Consider the following 18,852-nt stretch of genomic DNA (forward strand, 5'->3'; position numbering starts at 1 on the left):
ACACTACCACCCGCCTATCCCACTGCTCCCCTCCTGTCACCTGTCCTACACATGAGACAGGACAGGTGAGAGCTGGGAGGACTGGTGCTTACCAAGGTGTGTGTGTAATCAGAGTGACACTGCCTCCCTACTGTGATGTTGCCCCCTCCTGTGACGATGCACCCACTGTCTCGCTGCCTTCCCTCTGTCACGTTGTCCCCCTCCTGTATGGGGGGACGAGATGCGAATGGAGGAGGAGGACGTGGGATAGGGAAAGAGGAGGACATGGGATGGGACTCAGTGGGATGGCCAGTGGGTGGATTCGGTAGGACGGCCAGTGGGTGGGCCCTAAGGGAATGTTGGTGGTCAGGCCTGGGGGAAAGGCCTGGCCTTAAGCTGTGAAAGGAGCCCCAAAATTTCTAATGGCTGCCCTGCATACAATAGTTAACTTTTTTCATCTATCTAAAACCAATAGGTGTGCGCAGCCTGTGGCATTAGGGTGAGCACCTTAAAGCTCCAACACATATGCGTTTGTGCCATATTTACCGGCCTTTTCCCTGCTCTCTATCCTGAAACAATGGGGGAAGGCAGTAACAAGGGAGCACACAGGGGGACCTGGGCAGCAGAAAGAAAAGGAACAGGGACAGGAGGGGTTGCATATATTGGTACTGATCCCTTGTATTTTCCTCCTGTGGCAGCTGAATGTCGGCGAGAGGGAGAGGAGGAGAAGCCTACTTTCATCTGTTGCAGGAGGAAAATACAGATCGGTTACACAAAATTCCACCCCCGCCCGTTGCATATATTGGTACTGATCCCTTGTATTTTCCTCCTGCGGCAGCTGAATGTCGGCGAGAGGGAGAGGAGGAGAAGCCTACTTTCATCTGTTGCAGGAGGAAAATACAGATCTGTTCCACAAAATTCCACCCCCGCCGGCTCTTCTGTCCAGGTTCTGGGGGTTGGCAAGGAAGGATCATGGTTGGCCTGTCTCTTACCAGCGATTGACGGGTTGCCAACCCCAGTATTAGGGGGTGCCCAGGCACACCTGGCATACCATTTGCACACGCCTATGCTAAAACCTTTATCCCAAAAGGAAAAAAAACTGTCGCTGTAGTTACATAAAGTGTAAGCTGGAGTTGTTAGTCAAGTCTAAATCTACTAGTCTAAATACTATACTCTTCCTAGATTGACAATGCTGCTGTACAAAAGTGCCTCTGTTGCTCCTCCAGTGGATTAGAGACATCCTAAAACAGGAGGCTGGCTTGCCAGGTGAAAATAAAGGGGAAAAAAACTAATAAAAAGGATGCAGACACCTCATTTAAGGATTGGTAATCTGGACTATACTGTATAAAATATTTGCTTTTTGATTTAATACTGCTTTAAGACCACAGTGTTAGCCTTATTGGCCAATAGAATAGTTTGAGTTTTTTTTGGAATTCAATGCACTTGTCTGGATAGAAAGATCAGACCTTTAGCTGTTGTCAGCTGAACTGTGATGTCTTTCCATACAGAGCTATGAGCAGAAATGTGAGGGTTTGCAGCAGCGCCTCCTTGAACAGGATAATGTGAACATGCTGAAGGGATTAGCTGGGGTTGGTTTAGTGTACTTTATTGGTATGTTAATGTTATTAGGGTCAGGGATTAAAGGGTTTAACTTCCGTTTGAAAATTAAGGTTAGGGTCATGTTTAGTTTAAAGTGATACCTAAATGCAGAAGGTTTTTTACTTTAATGCATGAATGCGTAAAACCTTCTGCAAGCTAAACCACCCCCCCCCACCCCCACACGATCCAGCAATGTGCACTAGAGCAGAAGCTCTGTCTGCTTTCTCCCTCCTTTGTCTCCTTGACTCAGAGCCCTTGGGCACCATTGGCTCCTGCTTCTGTCACTCACAGCCAGTGATGAGGGAGCGGGGGGAGGGCCGAGTTCTGCTGTCTGTGTCAATAGACAGCGAGGCTCAGAAATGAGCTTGCATGAGTGCCCCCATGACAAGCAGCTTCCTACGGGAGCACTCGGTGGGGGGAGGAGCCAGGAGTGCCAGACGAGGAACCCGAGAAGGGAAGCTTTGGGGCTGCTCTGTGCAAAACCATTGTACAGAGCAGGTACGTATAACACGTTTGTCATTTTAACCACATGCCGACTAACTGCCGCAGTTGTACCCGCTCGCTCCCCGAGCCGATGTGAGTGCCCGGCGGTCTCGATCACCGCCGCGCTCCCGCGATCGCTCGGGACACTTAGAGAGCCCGGAACTGTGTGTTTCCCGTTCTCTGAGCAGGGAACTGACAGATCGTCTGTTCATACAGAGTATGAACAGCGATCTGTTAGTTTCCCTGCACAGTCCCCATCCCCCTTCAGTTAGAACACAAACTAGAAATGAAAATAAAATAATGTGTCTGCGCTGGAAAAAAATCACATCAATCAAAAATTCAGCAATAATAAACATAAGCAACATGGGTGTTTAACAAATAATACACTTGAGTGAAAATACCACTAAGTGCTAAAGTATAAAGTGCACAGTGCTATATAAAACACACAATGTGAGTGATCAATCAAAGAACATATCACATAGATATTGAATCAAATGAAATGTGAAGAGATATAACTACTGGTGAATGAAATAAAGTCCAAAACAGTATATATCCAGAAATATAAGAGTGACCAGAAAAAACCAAAGTCCGGAGATTTAGTGAAATTCGCATATCCTTCCTTCCAAAAGTGTGTCACCAAGAAACATGATGTAGTGTCTTCCAGCCACCCCCACAGGTGTATATGCTCACCTTCCTGTGTGTGACACAGCGATTAAACTATGTCAAACAAAGCCTTGGAGCCACTCCTGTGCTCGTTTGGAACCAGCTGTACAGACCTCCAATGCTCTCAAATGAAGATAGTATATGCAAAAGAAAAAGACTCCATAGCGCAATATTGCAAGTGTAATAAAGGATTTTAATAAAAAAGTTTCTCTCCCCTTGCTGGGGTACTCACATACTATGGGTGCGTGAGTGCACCATCCTTAACAAACAAAGAACGGTCAATCTCGTGGTGTGGCATGCGATACGGTGTGTGTATTGAAACTCTCCTTCTCCCTCTCTGCTGACAGCTCCGTCCAGGCCCCTGGACGGAGCTGTCAGCAGAGAGGGAGAAGGAGAGTTTCAATACACACACCGTATCGCATGCCACACCACGAGATTGACCGTTCTTTGTTTGTTAAGGATGGTGCACTCACGCACCCATAGTATGTGAGTACCCCAGCAAGGGGAGAGAAACTTTTTTATTAAAATCCTTTATTACACTTGCAATATTGCGCTATGGAGTCTTTTTCTTTTGCATATACTATCTTCATTTGAGAGCATTGGAGGTCTGTACAGCTGGTTCCAAACGAGCACAGGAGTGGCTCCAAGGCTTTGTTTGACATAGTTTAATCGCTGTGTCACACACAGGAAGGTGAGCATATACACCTGTGGGGGTGGCTGGAAGACACTACATCATGTTTCTTGGTGACACACTTTTGGAAGGAAGGATATGCGAATTTCACTAAATCTCCGGACTTTGGTTTTTTCTGGTCACTCTTATATTTCTGGATATATACTGTTTTGGACTTTATTTCATTCACCAGTAGTTATATCTCTTCACATTTCATTTGATTCAATATCTATGTGATATGTTCTTTGATTGATCACTCACATTGTGTGTTTTATATAGCACTGTGCACTTTATACTTTAGCACTTAGTGGTATTTTCACTCAAGTGTATTATTTGTTAAACACCCATGTTGCTTATGTTTATTATTGCTGAATTTTTGATTGATGTGATTTTTTTCCAGCGCAGACACATTATTTTATTTTCATTTTTACCATTTTTCACGATTATGAAACGTGACTGAGTGTTTGCAGCTGGTCTCCACTTAAGACTAATTACTCACCATTTTGTAGGCATTCATCCGTAAGTGGCTCGCAGGGTTTGCTCACTACTTTAGAACACAAACTAGGACACACATTAACCCCTTCACTGCCCCCTAGTGTTAACCCCTTCACTGCCAGTGACATTTTTACAGTAATCAATGCATTTTTAATTGCACTGATCACTGTATTAATGCCAATGGTCCCAAAAATGTGTCAAAATTGTCTGACGTGTCCGCCATAATGTAGCAGTTATGAAAAAAATTGCTGATCGCTGCCATTACTAGTAAAAAAAAAAATTATTAATAAAAATACCATAAAACTATCCCCTATTTTGTAGACGCTATAACTTTTGCGCAAACCAATCAATATACGATTATTGCGATTTTTTTTTTTTTACCAAAAATATGTAGAAGAATACGTATCGGCCTAAACTGAGGAAAAAAAATGTTTTTTTTTTATATTTTTTGGGGATATTTATTATAGCAAAAAGTAAAAAATAATGTGTTTTTTTCAAAATTGTCGCTATTTTTTTGTTTATCGCGCACAAAATAAAAACCGCAGAGGTGATCAAATACCACCAAAAGAAAGCTCTATTTGTGGGGAAAAAAGGACGTCAATTTTGTTTGGGAGCCACGTCGCACGACAGCGCAATTGTCAGTTAAAGCGACGCAGTGCCGAATCGCAAAAAACGCTCTGGTCTTTGGGCAGACAAATGGTCCGGGCTGAAGCGGCTAAAGTAATAAAAATAATAATAATAATTACATTTATAATCACTTTAAGGCAAAAAAAAAAAAAAAGACATATACTGTATGATGCAGTCTGCCACAAGGATTGTCATGTCATCGCACCCCCCCCCCCCCCCCCCATGTAATTTTACCTGGTGATCCTGCTGTTATTTTGCAGCGCCCCAGACCAAGCTGTGCAGCAAAAATGGAAGTTAGAGGGTGCCGCCGCTGGCAGAAGTAGTGACAGCGGCATCACTACTGTCAGCTCAGCCCTGGGAGTGAGGAGGAGAGAACCAGGCAGAAGTACAGCCTGTGCATAGCTCTCAGCAGTCCCGCTTGTTTTCTGTTTATTCCTAGATGTTTTCAGCTCAGGCTGCATCCAAGGAAAAGAGTGTGCCTCCCTTACTAAAATGTAGAGGCTGTTACAGCAGCATAGGTGTGCGCAGCCTATTGCATTACAGCGTGCATTCCAAAACTCAAACACACATACGTGCGTATATATTTATATACGGTATCTCACAAAAGTGAATACACCCCTCACATTTTTGTAAATATTTTATTACAAGGGGTCCCCGGTTTCAAACAAGTTAGGGACTGTAGGTTTGTTCTTAAGTTGAATCTGTTTGCAAGACGGAACAGGTAAATTTTTTAAGTGTAGCTCCAGCCAAAAAAAATATTTTTAAGCTTTTTGGATAGCATAGGGAAGGGTTATCACCCCCCTAACATTTGTTTTGCTGTGTGTGCCCCTGTTCAGAAGATTTCACCTCACTTTCTGTCCCAATGACAGTTGGATTTTGAAAATTTTGGGTTGTTGTGGAAACAAGCCTTGGTGATAAAGCATCAGTAGAGGTACCTTTTCCCCATAATAGCTCTTACAGGAGTGAATTTCCCTTCCTAGGGGTAGATTTCCTCTCACTTCCTGTTGTCTCCCTCCATTTGTAAGTAGGAGTCGTTTGTAAGTCGGATGTTTGTAACTAGGGGACCCCCTGGATATCTTTTCATGTGACAACACTGGAGAAATGACACTTTGTTACAATGTAAAGTAGTGAGTGTACAGCTTGTATAACAATGTAAATTTGCTGTCCCCTCAAAATAATTCAACACACATAAATAGAAAAAAGGCACTCCAGAGCCACTCTAGAGCCATGTCCGTAGTATAGGGGGAAAAGGGGGGTAATACTAACGATATTACCAAAATCTGACTTTATGGGCCAGGAAACAATGGAAAAGGAATATTACAAATACATCACCATATTTATTGAAAATTACAAAATGTACACATAATTAATGTAAAGGTAAAAAACCATCATACATATGCATTATACAGTTGTACAGAGAGCCCTTGCGCGTCTATACGTTTCGCCGTTAGGCTTCTTCAGGACACGACCAAAGTTCAAAGATACAACAGATAAGAGAAAAAAATCTCACTATCTGAAATGAAATACATCACACTTAAAATCAGTACTAATACACAAATAAAAACAACTTAGTGCTTTAACCATTTGCCACCCACCCTATTACAAAATGACGGCGGCAAAGTGGTTTGATATTCCTGACCGGACGTCCTATGATGTGATCAGAAATATCGAGCCGCTGGGCGCCGCTGCGTGCCCCCGGGGGCACGCATCGTGGCGATCGTTGTTGTGGTGTGTCAGTCTGACACCCCGCAACACCGATCTAGGTAAAGAGTCTCTGATGGAGACTCTTTACCACGTGATCAGCCGTGTCCAATCACAGCTGATCATGATGTAAATAGGAAGAGCCGGTAATCGGCTTTTCCTTACTCGCGTCTGAAAGACGCGAGTAGAGGAGAGCCAATCAGCTGCTCTCCTGACAGGGGGGGGGTCTGTGCTGATTGTTTATCAGCAAAGCCCCCACCTCGGATCCCGCCCAGGACCACCAGGGAAGCCGCCCAGGACCACCAGGGAAGCCATCCACAGTTCGTAATGGAGATAGCACATTCGTCACGCTGTCAATTTTTGGATCTTTTAATGCAGCGCATTCTTTTGTTCTTTCTAATGCTAGAAGAATGAAGTTGTTTTGCTGCTGGTAATCACACAGAGTTCTGACAAACTTATTTCTTTATTATTTCTTGTGATCTCCTTAATAATATTTTTATTTTTCTAAAGCCAAATCTCCATAATAATGTTTAGAATTATTTTTTTATAGTGATTTTTTTTCCTTTTTTAATTTAAATCAAAATCTCCTTTTTTTTGATTATTTTAAAATTATTTTCTAATGATCTCCATATTTTTTTTTTGTGTCAAGTTACCACAACAACATTATTATCTTGTATTTTTTAACCTCAAGGAGGTTGGTGTCCCTTGTTAATTTGACATTGTATTTTTTAAATGTACCTGCCTACTCACAAACAAACTATCCTTTTTTAATAAAAACACATAGTGTCATAAACCAGATGTGACCAGAACTATGTGACTGCAACAGAGTGAACCAGACATAAATAGGTGAAAGTAAGTTTATTTAGGGAAAATGCATATGTGAACACACCACAAATACAAGTGAACAACCAAACAATCAGTGATATAAAACCAACCAGCATATGTAGCAAGAGGGAGTACCAGAATCGTAGTCAAGCCAGACCGGGGTCATAAACACGGAATCAGTAGCTGGGAAGGGAGATAAACAGGACAAGAGAGGATGGATGGATACAGGAGGGACGGGTCAGGTACAAGGCTCAGAGTCCAGAGTCCAGGGTTCAGGGTTCAGGTAACGGACAGGAAACAGGATCAACAGGTTCCAGGTTCCAGGTTCCAGGAATCAGGGTTCAGGTTACAGGATCAGGCTACAGGATCAGGGTAACAGGATGCAGATCAGGGCTCAAGGACAATGCCAGGGCAACATAAGTGTGCAATTGCCGGGTATTTATACTGAAGCTCTGCTAATTAACGTCAGGTGACACCTGTCTGCAGAGGGGAATACCTGCTCCATACTGCCAGGATCCATCCGCTGGTGGACGCCAGTACTGCAGCCCAAAGATGACATAACATCAACAGGGAAAAGCTCTCCTGACAGTTCCAAACTGCCAGGAGACACCTGCTGGTGGACCTCAGTACTGCATGCCGAATAACAGATATTATCAGCGGATGGAACATTTCCTGACAGTACCTCCCCCTCAAAGGAGCGGCCCCTGGACGCTCCAACTGGTTGTAATTGTCCATAGTCTATGGCATCAAGCAGAACAACAGATGGCGGTACATCAGGCTGGGCCACAGGCACTTCAGGTGGGGCATCAGGCACCTCAGGGCAGACAGCGGGCACATCAGGCCAGACAGCGGGCTCCGGGTCCTTGAGCTGGGCAGCAGGCTCATCGGACTGGACAGCGGGTACCGAGACATCAGACCAGGCAGCAGGTACTGGACCCTCAATCTGGACAGCGGGCACAGGCATTAGTACAACAGGCTGAGTAGCAGACACTGGCACTTCAGGCTGGGCAGCAGACGGTGGCACAACAGGCTGGGCAGCAGACGGTGGCACAACAGGCTGGGCAGCAGACGGTGGCACAACAGGCTGGGCAGCAGGCATGGGCACTTCAAGCTGGGCAGCAGGCATGGGCACTTCAAGCTGGGCAGCAGGCATGGGCACTTCAAGCTGGGCAGCAGGCATGGGCACTTCAAGCTGGGCAGCAGGAATGGGCACTTCAAGCTGGGCAGCAGGAATGGGCACTTCAAGCTGGGCAGCAGGAATGGGCACTTCAAGCTGGGCAGCCGGCTCATCAAGCTGGGCAGCGGGCTCATCAAGCTGGGCAGCGGGCTCATCAAGCTTGGAGACATCAGGCTGGGAGGCAGGCACCGAGACATCAGGCTGGGAGGCAGGCACCAAGACATCAGGCTGGGAGGCAGGCACCAAGACATCAGGCTGGGAGGCAGGCACCAAGACATCAGGCTGGGAGGCAGGCACCGAGACATCAGGCTGGGAGGCAGGCACCGAGACGTCAGGCTGGGAGGCAGGCACCGAGACGTCAGGCTGGGAGGCAGGCACCGAGACGTCAGGCTGGGAGGCAGGCACAGAGACGTCAGGCTGGGAGGCAGGCACCGAGACGTCAGGCTGGGAGGCAGGCACCGAGACGTCAGGCTGGGAGGCAGGCACCGAGACGTCAGGCTGGGAGGCAGGCACCGAGGCGTCAGGCTGGAAGGCAGGCACCGAGGCGTCAGGCTGGAAGGCAGGCACCGAGGCGTAAGGCTGGAAGGCAGGCACCGATACATCAGGCTGGAAAGCAGGCACGATACATCAGGCTGGAAAGCAGGCACGATACATCAGGCTGGACGGCGGACACGTCAGGCTGGAAGGCAGGTACATCAGGCTGGAAGTCAGGTACATCAGGCTGGAAGGCAGGCACAGAGACATCAGGCTGGAAGGCAGGCACAGAGACATCAGGCTGGAAGGCAGGAACAGAGACATCAGGCTGGAAGGCGGACACTGGGATGTCAGACTGGGTTGGATTAGCTGGTGCGGAGGCAGGTTGGGTTACTGGCAGGATTGTCTTGGTTGGAAAAAACTTTCGTTTTTTCTTTGGCTTAGCCACTGAAGCTCTGTAGGTGAGGGGTGCAGCAGACTGGAAAGGAGGATTGGGATATGGTAGAGAAGAGGTAACAGTAGCTGGAGAAAGTTCCTGTGGGTTTGTGGGCAGCTGAGAAGAGACAGGTGGGTTGAATGCAGGATAGGTACAGGGAGCAGAGACTGGATATGAATATTTGGTTGGGAGTAGCGTATACTGAGCTGCAACCGCGGTTGACACAGGTGATGGGGAAACATACATTTGGGTAGGCTGGTGTTTGGTGGCAGAGGTGGTTTGTTTGGCTGGAGCTGCTTGCATCATGTCAGACCATGCTGAAAGTATAGGTTGTACAAACTGTGCTTTTAAATCTCCCTGTCTAACAAAAGACTGAGCAGACACAATACACTCCGCAATCACCTGTGGGGAACAGGCTGAATAGTGCTCACAAAAATCGGCTGGATCATCTTCAAAAAGCCACACTAGGTATACAACCTGATTCAAATCAAAAGGAGGAGTGAAATCATCACGGCCCTCTGGAATGGAGGCCAGCTCAGTACAGATCTTGATCAAAGGCTGCACTTCCCCAAACAATATATAACCCTGATCGACCAGTGAGTGAGCCAAACGTATAGTGGCAAACAACTGGTCACTAGACCATCCTTTCTAAGCCTAGCGGCAATAATCACTACTTTCAGATGCCAGCAGAGAAAAATAAATAACCTCATCGGCATTCATGTTTGCAACCAACTGAATCAAAATGGTTCCCCAGTGCAGCCACTTCTGGTCAGGGATGGCCCTGGTATTCTGTCATAAACCAGATGTAACCAGAACTGTGTGACTGCAACAGAGTGAACCAGACATAAATAGGTGAAAGTAAGTTTATTTAAGGAAAATGCATATGTGAACACACCACAAATACAAGTGAACAACCAAACAATCAGTGATATAAAACCAACCAGCATATGTAGCAAGAGGGAGTACCAGAATCGTAGTCAAGCCAGGCCAGGGTCATAAACACGGAATCAGTAGCTGGGAAGGGAGATAAACAGGACAAGAGAGGATGGATGGATACAGGAGGGACGGGTCAGGTACAAGGCTCATAGTGCAGAGTCCAGGGTTCAGGTAACGGACAGGAAACAGGATCAACAGGTTCCAGGTTCCAGGAAGCAGGGTTCAGGTTCGGGTTCAGGTTACAGGATCAGGGTAACAGGATGCAGATCAGGGCTCAAGGACAATACCAGGGCAACATAAGTGTGTAGTTGCCGGGTATTTATACTGCAGCTCTGCTAATTAATGTCAGGTGACACCTGTCTGCAGAGAGGAATACCTGCTCCATACTGCCAGGATCCATCCGCTGGTGGACGCCAGTACTGCAGCCCAAAGATGACATAACATCATCAGGGAAAAGCTCTCCTGACAGTTCCAAACTGCCAGGAGACACCTGCTGGTGGACCTCAGTACTGCATCCCGAATAACAGATATTACCAGCGGATGGAACATTTCCTGACACATAGGCAAGTATTTGCTGAAAACAAAATTACCATTTATTCTGAGTCATAACAAAAGAAAGAGGGCAGGCAACGCTGGAGATGGCACACATCAACTATTTAAAAAAGAAAATTGGTAGCCTGAGGAGTCCATACAATAGGGAGCACAATCTGGTCCTGGACTCCGAGAGATCAGGAACAGCAGCAGATCACACATACGTCCCCAGGCTATGGTACTACCACAGCCTGTGTCTTCTGTCAGACCAGTCTGAACCCAGGCCAACACTTTCTTGTCTTACTTGCATGCTTCCCTGCACACTGTGGCTTTGTTTGTCGAGTTGTGGAGGAGGTGGAGGGGGAGGTGGAGGAGGTGGATGGACAAACTTAGAAAGGTGTGTATTTTCTGTCAGTTGGCCACTCAACCCCTTATTTTGGGTCAGAAAAATTATGTTCTCACAGATGAAGCATTGGCCCTCCTCCATTTCCTGCATTTTTGCTGCTACTATGCAGCCATAGCCCTCTTGAACGCTGGGGGGGTCTCTCAGGGTTGCATGAGCATCCTGAAGGAGGGCAAGTGCTGCCTCCTCCACGTTCCTCCCCTTCCTGGGCCTTTTGGATGGAAGGCGGAGGGGAGAGAATAGGGATTGGGTCAGTCCACTGGGCCTGGCCACCTCCTGGCTGCCACTTCCCCCTGCCACATTCCAGACCCTCATCCTGGCTGAGGCTTTCCTGTGTATGAAAAAGGGACATAGTTTTAGTTTTTGTTTCATCAATCACACACAATTTTCAGCTCATGACTGTTGCAAATTGAATGTTAATAAATAGAAAAGACTATCATTCTGACCCCAGCATTTTCATTCTTGTCCCAATAAGTTTTGGCCACTACTGTCTATTGATATGTAAAACAGTTTTTGTTCAATCATTAATTTCTTATCAATAATAACATCTAGTTAACATCATTAATTTTAGGACAAGAAATATGTAGAAAAATACTATACCTGCCTCAAGCTGGGCTCCTCCACTTCTTCCTGGATGGAAAGCCCAGGTTGGTCCTCGGAAGCCTCAGCTGGGGGGGAAGGAAGTGTGGAAAGTGATGACCTCACTTGACCTGGTCTTCCAGAAAACGCATTTTGTTGTAGTACTACAGACTGGGCACATACACCTCCTCTGTTGCTGCTCCTGACCTCTGGGATGCCAGGACCTTATTATGCTCCTTCTTGTATGTGCTTCTCAAGCTACCAATTTTACTGTCCAAAAAAATCGCTGTCTGCATTGGGGACCTCTGTCTTTACAAATTCCAGCAGTTTCTCCAGCACTGCCTTCCTAGCTGGTCTGTTATAAAATAAATTATGTTTGCCACAAACTGGGTAGCTCCCTGTACCTATAGATAAACTGGCTCATAAACTCAGGCTTTATGAACGGATTCATTATTTCTGCAAGACAAAAAACAAGAGAAAAATACTAGTCAGGCTAAACTCTCATAATCTTATCACAATATAGGCCTCAATCTAGAAGCAGTATAGGCCACTGATCCCCCAAGTTAAAATGTTACCTTCATTCTCACGATCGGCACTTCCTCCACTCACAGATCGTACGCCGGACGCACGCGCGTTACCCTTTATATACACTGCGCATGCGTGAAACTCCGCCGCGGCGCCCGCCCCTGACGTTCTTGCTAGAATATTCCCCACCCCTTCTCTTTCAGAACAGTGGGAGAGGACATGGTGGAGACACAGCAGGTGCGGAATTCCAGTAATGACGAGGAAAGCCTGGAGCAAGAAATGTCACGATCACGAGATCTTAGGCCTCAAACATGTCCTTTGTAGAGATGGTGGAGATGGTGGACATCTTGAAGAGGGCCGACTATGATGGTAAGTATGGACCTTACCTAAACCCAAATGTAAGAAAGGCCAAGATCATGTCTAAAGTTGTGAGAAGTCTGCACAGGAATTTTGGGGTACGGCGATCCAAGGAGCAATTAAGGAAACGCTAGTCAGACCTGAAATTGAGGGAGTAGGATCAGTACAGAAGGATCAAGAAACTGCTTCTAAAAAGTAAGTAGTTGTCGTGTGTTCCTATTATTATTATTACTTGCAGGCTGCTCCATGTGCTTTTCTTTACTGTTGTACAGTTTTAAATGGCAACTTTCAGGCTCGTGGGCACAGCTCAAAACCGACAATTGTACCACACTTCCAAGCAATGTTTCATATTCCTATTTCTGGCCTCAAATATCTGTGTGCAAAGTACACCTTTTGTTTAATTCTCATAGGGGAGAAAAGACTCGGGACGTCTGAGGACACCAGGAACCCCCAACCTCAAGGGGAGAACATCCACAACCTGAGGATGTGAAGGAAAGAGAGGTGGATGACGTGGTTAAAATAGTGACCACAACAGGTGAGTGTCTGAGACCACAGCTTCAGGTAATAGATGTATGCCTGCATACTTATAACACATGGTGTGTTTTTTTTATTTTAGGTGATGTGCATGTTGTGGAAGAACAATCTCCTCATTTCACCAGTGCAATGGCACAAATGCTAATCCAGGACATAATGGTGTGTAGTCAGGATTTAGACATCATAAAGCAAAAAACAATGATGTTGAACAAAAAATTAAGAACATGATTGTTGTATTAAGTAGAATCTAAATAACAACAAAATGACACCATTTTAGAAGTTTTTTGAGAAATTTCCTAAAGCCAAATTTTGAAGATGCACACAGTGTGTCAACATCTGCTATCTGCCATCATGGGATATCAATGTACGCGTTTTGTGGGTGCAACCCCTTCCTCGCAACTCTAGTAGGTGAGAGGAAGGGGTTGCACCCCCAAAACACGTCCTTTGAACCCCCATGATGGGAGATAGCACATGTTGACACTAGGGGCATGGGATCAGGAGGGAAATCCCCATTTTGAATCCCAATTTTGTGCATCTTCAAAATTTAGCTTTTACAGGAGTGACATCACCCCATCTGATGAAGGCAAGATCAGCACAATTTTGACATACTCATGTCTGATATTGCCTTCACTTTTTGTACGTTGAACTTTGTAAGTTCCAGAGTTGTGTATGTTATGGTTTGAAACATGCCTGTTAAAGCAAAATATAAAACTAAAAATGTCAAAATTAATTAAACAAAGATGTATTTTTGGTGGAAAAATATTTTAAAACACACATGTGAATGTGCACGGAGAAAAAGTTTTTATCCTCAACAATGTGTGGCTTCTTCTTTCAATGCTCAATACCAGTTTTTGTATTAAGTTGGTGTTTACAGTGACAATGGGGGTTATTTAATAAAGCAAATTCCACTTGGCACTACAAGTGCACTAGGAGAACCGAGGAGACAGCTAAAAGAAACACAAGCACTAAATCAAATTCAAGATGATTTCAGATCAAAATAATTTTAAATTTTAGAAAAGAATCAAAAATGTGCTGGCATAGCAATGGCCGCCCTACCCGTAAAATAGTCCAGATACTTTAGCTGCACATCACTGGCTCTTTGGGGGGGCAAGCCAGGACGGCCAGCTTACAGGGCCGTCATTTGATTTGTATCCTGAATTGCGGCCTCAGGCCCAACTGAGGCCACATAATGTGGCCTCATCAGATGTTCACCCAGACCAAATGCTTCATCTGTGAGGGGAGAGGAGCTGCTGCAGACCAGTATGGCTGCCGAGTAAGGTCGGGAGGATAGCATGCTGCAGCACAGGAGGCTTGCATGAACGCTGTTCATGAAGCCTATCAAGGATTAAGGCAACACACCTCCGGCGGTCTCCCAGAGAACATGCAGTGGTGATCAGGAGGTTCCTGGGAAGCTCTGAGGACACGAGGACGCTGAAAGCAAGCAGTATCAGACGCAGATGAATAAATGCGGAGGAAAGTAGGTGAAATTAAAGAAAAGTAAAGAAGGTAAATAATAAATAAATAGATTTACACTGCCTTTACTGAAGATGGACTCCTGAGTAGGATGAGTGTCAGAAGAAGAGAGGGGTGAGTTTAAGATACATTTGCTATCACTAAGATTATATTCTGCCCACTGCTTACAGACTGTATAAGAACGGGATTCTCTTAAAAGATACAGCACTTTCAATGTTTAAAGAAGGTTCTACTGTGATTTAAGAACAAAATAAGTGATCTTTGCTGATAGTTACAAATTATTGGCCGACGGCAATTTGTTCCCTTCCTGTCCGTTTATCAAGCTGGTGGTAACTTGGGATTTATTATGGCACCTAAGAAAGGCAACACGTCACCACAATCTCAAAAGAATAAAGGGGATAAAGCGGAAAATTTAAACAAAAACACTACAGGGGCGCAAGCAACACAAACGACAGACATTAAAGAATATTTTCAGCAATTGCAGTTGCAATCTCCCCAATCGGGGCAAGTGCTGCAGACGTCTCAGACATCTCAGGAATTACTAAATATAGCTGAATCCTCTACAACATAAAGATCATCAGGGGAGGAACAGGTAGACCACCCTAGAATTAGTTCACCAATTGACATAATGTGGACATCAATAGAGCAGAAAGAAATTGATAAAGAAAAATGGGATATGAGCTCTTATATACAATCAATCCCGACTAGAGCAGACATGGACAATTATGTGCATAGACTGGAAAACTCATATAAAAAGGAAATACAAGAGCTCAAATTATCTACCAAAAATACACAAGAAAAATTGGGAATAATAGATACAAAAGTGACTTGCGTGGAACAAGATCTGATAAAAGTAAAAGAAAAAATTCTAGAGCAAGATAAGCAAGTAAAGCAAATTATAAATATGGTGGATGAACAGGAAAATAGAAATAGAAGCGGTAACATAAGAATTAGAGGGTTGTCTGAAAACATGAGCCCAAGGGATATGATAACGGTATTGCAGAAGATATTCCAGGAAATGGCACAGGACCTTGATGTAAAGGACTTAACAATCGACCGGGCACATAGAGTTATAGGATCAAGAAGACCAGACCCTAGCAAACCAAGGGACGTTATCTGTAAAATGCATTATGTTCAAGTTAAGGATAAGATAATGTATGCAGCACGACAAAACAGAAACATTCAATATGAAGGGGAATAACTGATCTAAATTTACATTGGATAGAAGAAGAGCATTAAAACCCCTGCTGGAACAATTAATAAAGAAAAATATTCAATATAGATGGAAATACCCATTCCAGCTACTAGTTCAACATGAAGGACTTACAGCAACATTTAGGGACTTGGAGGACTTACCAGAGTTCTTGAAAAACTTTCAAATCCCAGAAATAACACTACCGGATTGGCCCCATGTATACACAAATTCTTTTAAAATAGAAAAAGAGGTTACGAATAGGCCCTAAAAGAAGTAGGGGGAGGAGAGGGTTGGAGGGGGGGGGGAGGGAGGGAGAATGGAGAAAGGGAGGAATAAGGGGATTAATGGATATGATGGTACAATATCATAGTAGATAAAGGAGACTGGGTTTTTTTTTTCCGGATGGAGGAGGGATAAATGGTTTTATTAAGTGGAATTGTGCTATACAAAATTTGCACGTGTTGAAGGTTCACTGTGAATGATAATAGTTAGATATAATAGGAATTAACTCTAAGGTCATAAAAAGGCCAGATCAAAATAGGATGCACTGATAGGCAGGAGGTGTTTTTCTTTTTTCCTTCTCTTGGTATGGGAAGGGGGGAGGCGTGGATAAATGGGTTATTAATTAGAAATGCAACTTGTAATATTTGTATGTTTTGTAAACTCACTGTGATTGCAACACTATGAATATAAATTGATGGGATAGTGGCACGCTACACAGATTAGGTGAAATGAGTGATGGGGGTCTTTTTTTGTTTGTTTTGTTTTGTGGGAAGAAAGGAGGGAGGTTGAATGGATTATTAATCACAAATGGAATTTATAATATTTGTATGTTTTGTTAGTTCACTGTGTTTACTAAAATATAGGAACAATATGCACAACACTATGAATAAAAAATGGTTAGATTGTGGCACACTACATTGATAAGAGGTAATGTGGGTTTTTTTTTTTTTTTTTGTGTAATGGGGAGGGAGAATTTAGAGGGTTATGAAATACAACTGTTATTTGTAATATGTATATATTTGAAGAATTAAGTTATATATACAAGCTTTGTGGTTATAATATGGTCAGTCCAAGAAACAATACACCTGGGGGGGGGGGGGTGTTTGTGTTTTTTTTTTTCTTTTCTCCTCTTCCTTTCTCCTTCTTTCCTTCTTCTCCATTCTAAGCCTCTACAGCCTCTTTGAGTTTAATAAGGGGAAAGGATTTATGGGGTGGGAATTAGGAACGGGTTGAAAGCGGTATAAGGGTAACATAGTAATAATGGAGAAGTAAGGAATAAAGGGTAAGAGAAAAAGGTTAGAAAGAATAGCTTAATAAAGCAGAAAAAGGAATAAGGTTAGGTAAACCATAAGGAAAAGAAAATGTGGAATGCGGCAACCGATCGGGCGCCATATTGGAAACGGTAAATCCGGTTCCCCCCTCACTAGGGAACTTACGATTGTAAGAAAGACTTAATAGAAGTCAAATAGAATTAGGTTGAAAGGGGAAGTGAGTGAGTTAACTGTGTATTTGTGTGGGGTTTTTTTTTTTCTTTCTCTTTTTTTTTTTTTTTTATTATGGGTGGGATTAAATTATGTTCCTTTAATGCAAGAGGCCTAAACTCTCCCTCCAAAAGAAATCAAATATTAAACTCATTTAATAAACAAAAGATAGATATTATTCTGTTTCAAGAAACGCATTTTCGTTCAGATCACATTCCGAAAATAAACAATAGAAATTATGCTACCTGGTTTCACGACACATTCTCATACTCCAAATCAAAAGGGGTATCTATAGCACTTCATAGGGATGTCCCCCATCAATTGATGCAAGTTGATAAAGGAAAGGATGGTAGATTTTTGATGTTAAAAGTGATAACATACGGCAAAATCTTCACAATTGTAAATTTGTATCTACCAAACCAAGATCAAATTAAGTATGGGGTAAGGGCCCTATCAGGTGCTATGGAGAAGGCGGAAGGCATAATTATCCTAGGGGGCGATTTAAATTTCATTATGGATATTGACATGGATACAACCAAGATCCATACGTATAGAAAAAATGGCCACTTAAAAGAATTTAAGAGTTATTGAGAACATTTTTATTAGTGGATATTTGGAGGGTCCAGCATCAAAAAGCAAAGAATTATTCATATTATTCAAACATACATGATTCATATCATAGAATAGTTTTTTTTTTATTAACCATCTTGGAATGATGCTGACTCCCTCAACGGATATAGGTGGTTTTTATGGTCAGACCATGCCCCGATATATTTGGAACTTAGGATAACAGAACATGTAAAATCAAGGGGGACTTGGAGATTGAACGATAACCTATTAATGCATAAAGAATGTGAAGAGGATATAAAGAAAACGATAAAAGAGTTTTTATTAATCCATGAAAAAGATGAAACATCAATCCCAATGCAGTGGGAAGCACTAAAGTGTGTTCTGAGGGGGGTGTTCATCAAGCACGGTTCGAGACTAAAAAGAACAAAAAAAATCACAGTTGATGGTAGAAATTGATAAATTAGAAAGAGAACATAAGCAGAGTATTAACTCAGTAGACAAAATAAATTTAAAAAACAAACGGATGGAATTACGAACCGTGCTTGTTGAGGAATCCCTCCGGTTAAGAGATAGAAATAGAACACAATGGTATCAATATGGTAATAAAACAGGCAAATTATTGGCGAAAATATTAAAGGAGCAACAACCCCTGACCCTGAAGATTTTAAAAACAAATGGGGAATTAACTTATGACCCATTGGAGATATCTAAAACGTTCCATACATATTATTCTAAATTGTATAATATTAGATCACATCCAGAGAATAAGGAAAGAGACGAGGATTGGGAGAGGATTAAGGAATATATGGAAGAGACAGCATTGCCTAGGTTCTCTAAAGAAATAATAGTGGATCTGGAGAGAGAAATTTCTACAGAAGAGATCCAACAAGCTATTACCGGACTGGTCCCAGGAAAAAGCCCTGGAACGGGCGGGTATACTGCCAGATTCTATAAAAAATTTCAAGATCTAATTATTCCTATTCTTAAGAAAACTTATAACTCTATATCCAACACACAAATTTTTACACCACAGAGTACAGAAGCCCATACCATATTAATCCCAAAACCAGAGAAAGACCATACATTATGTAAAAATTATTGACCAATATCCCTGACTAATATATTAGACTGTACTC

This window comes from Aquarana catesbeiana, linkage group LG10 (assembly GCF_042186555.1).
Source record: "Aquarana catesbeiana isolate 2022-GZ linkage group LG10, ASM4218655v1, whole genome shotgun sequence".
Lineage (NCBI taxonomy): Eukaryota > Metazoa > Chordata > Amphibia > Anura > Ranidae > Aquarana > Aquarana catesbeiana.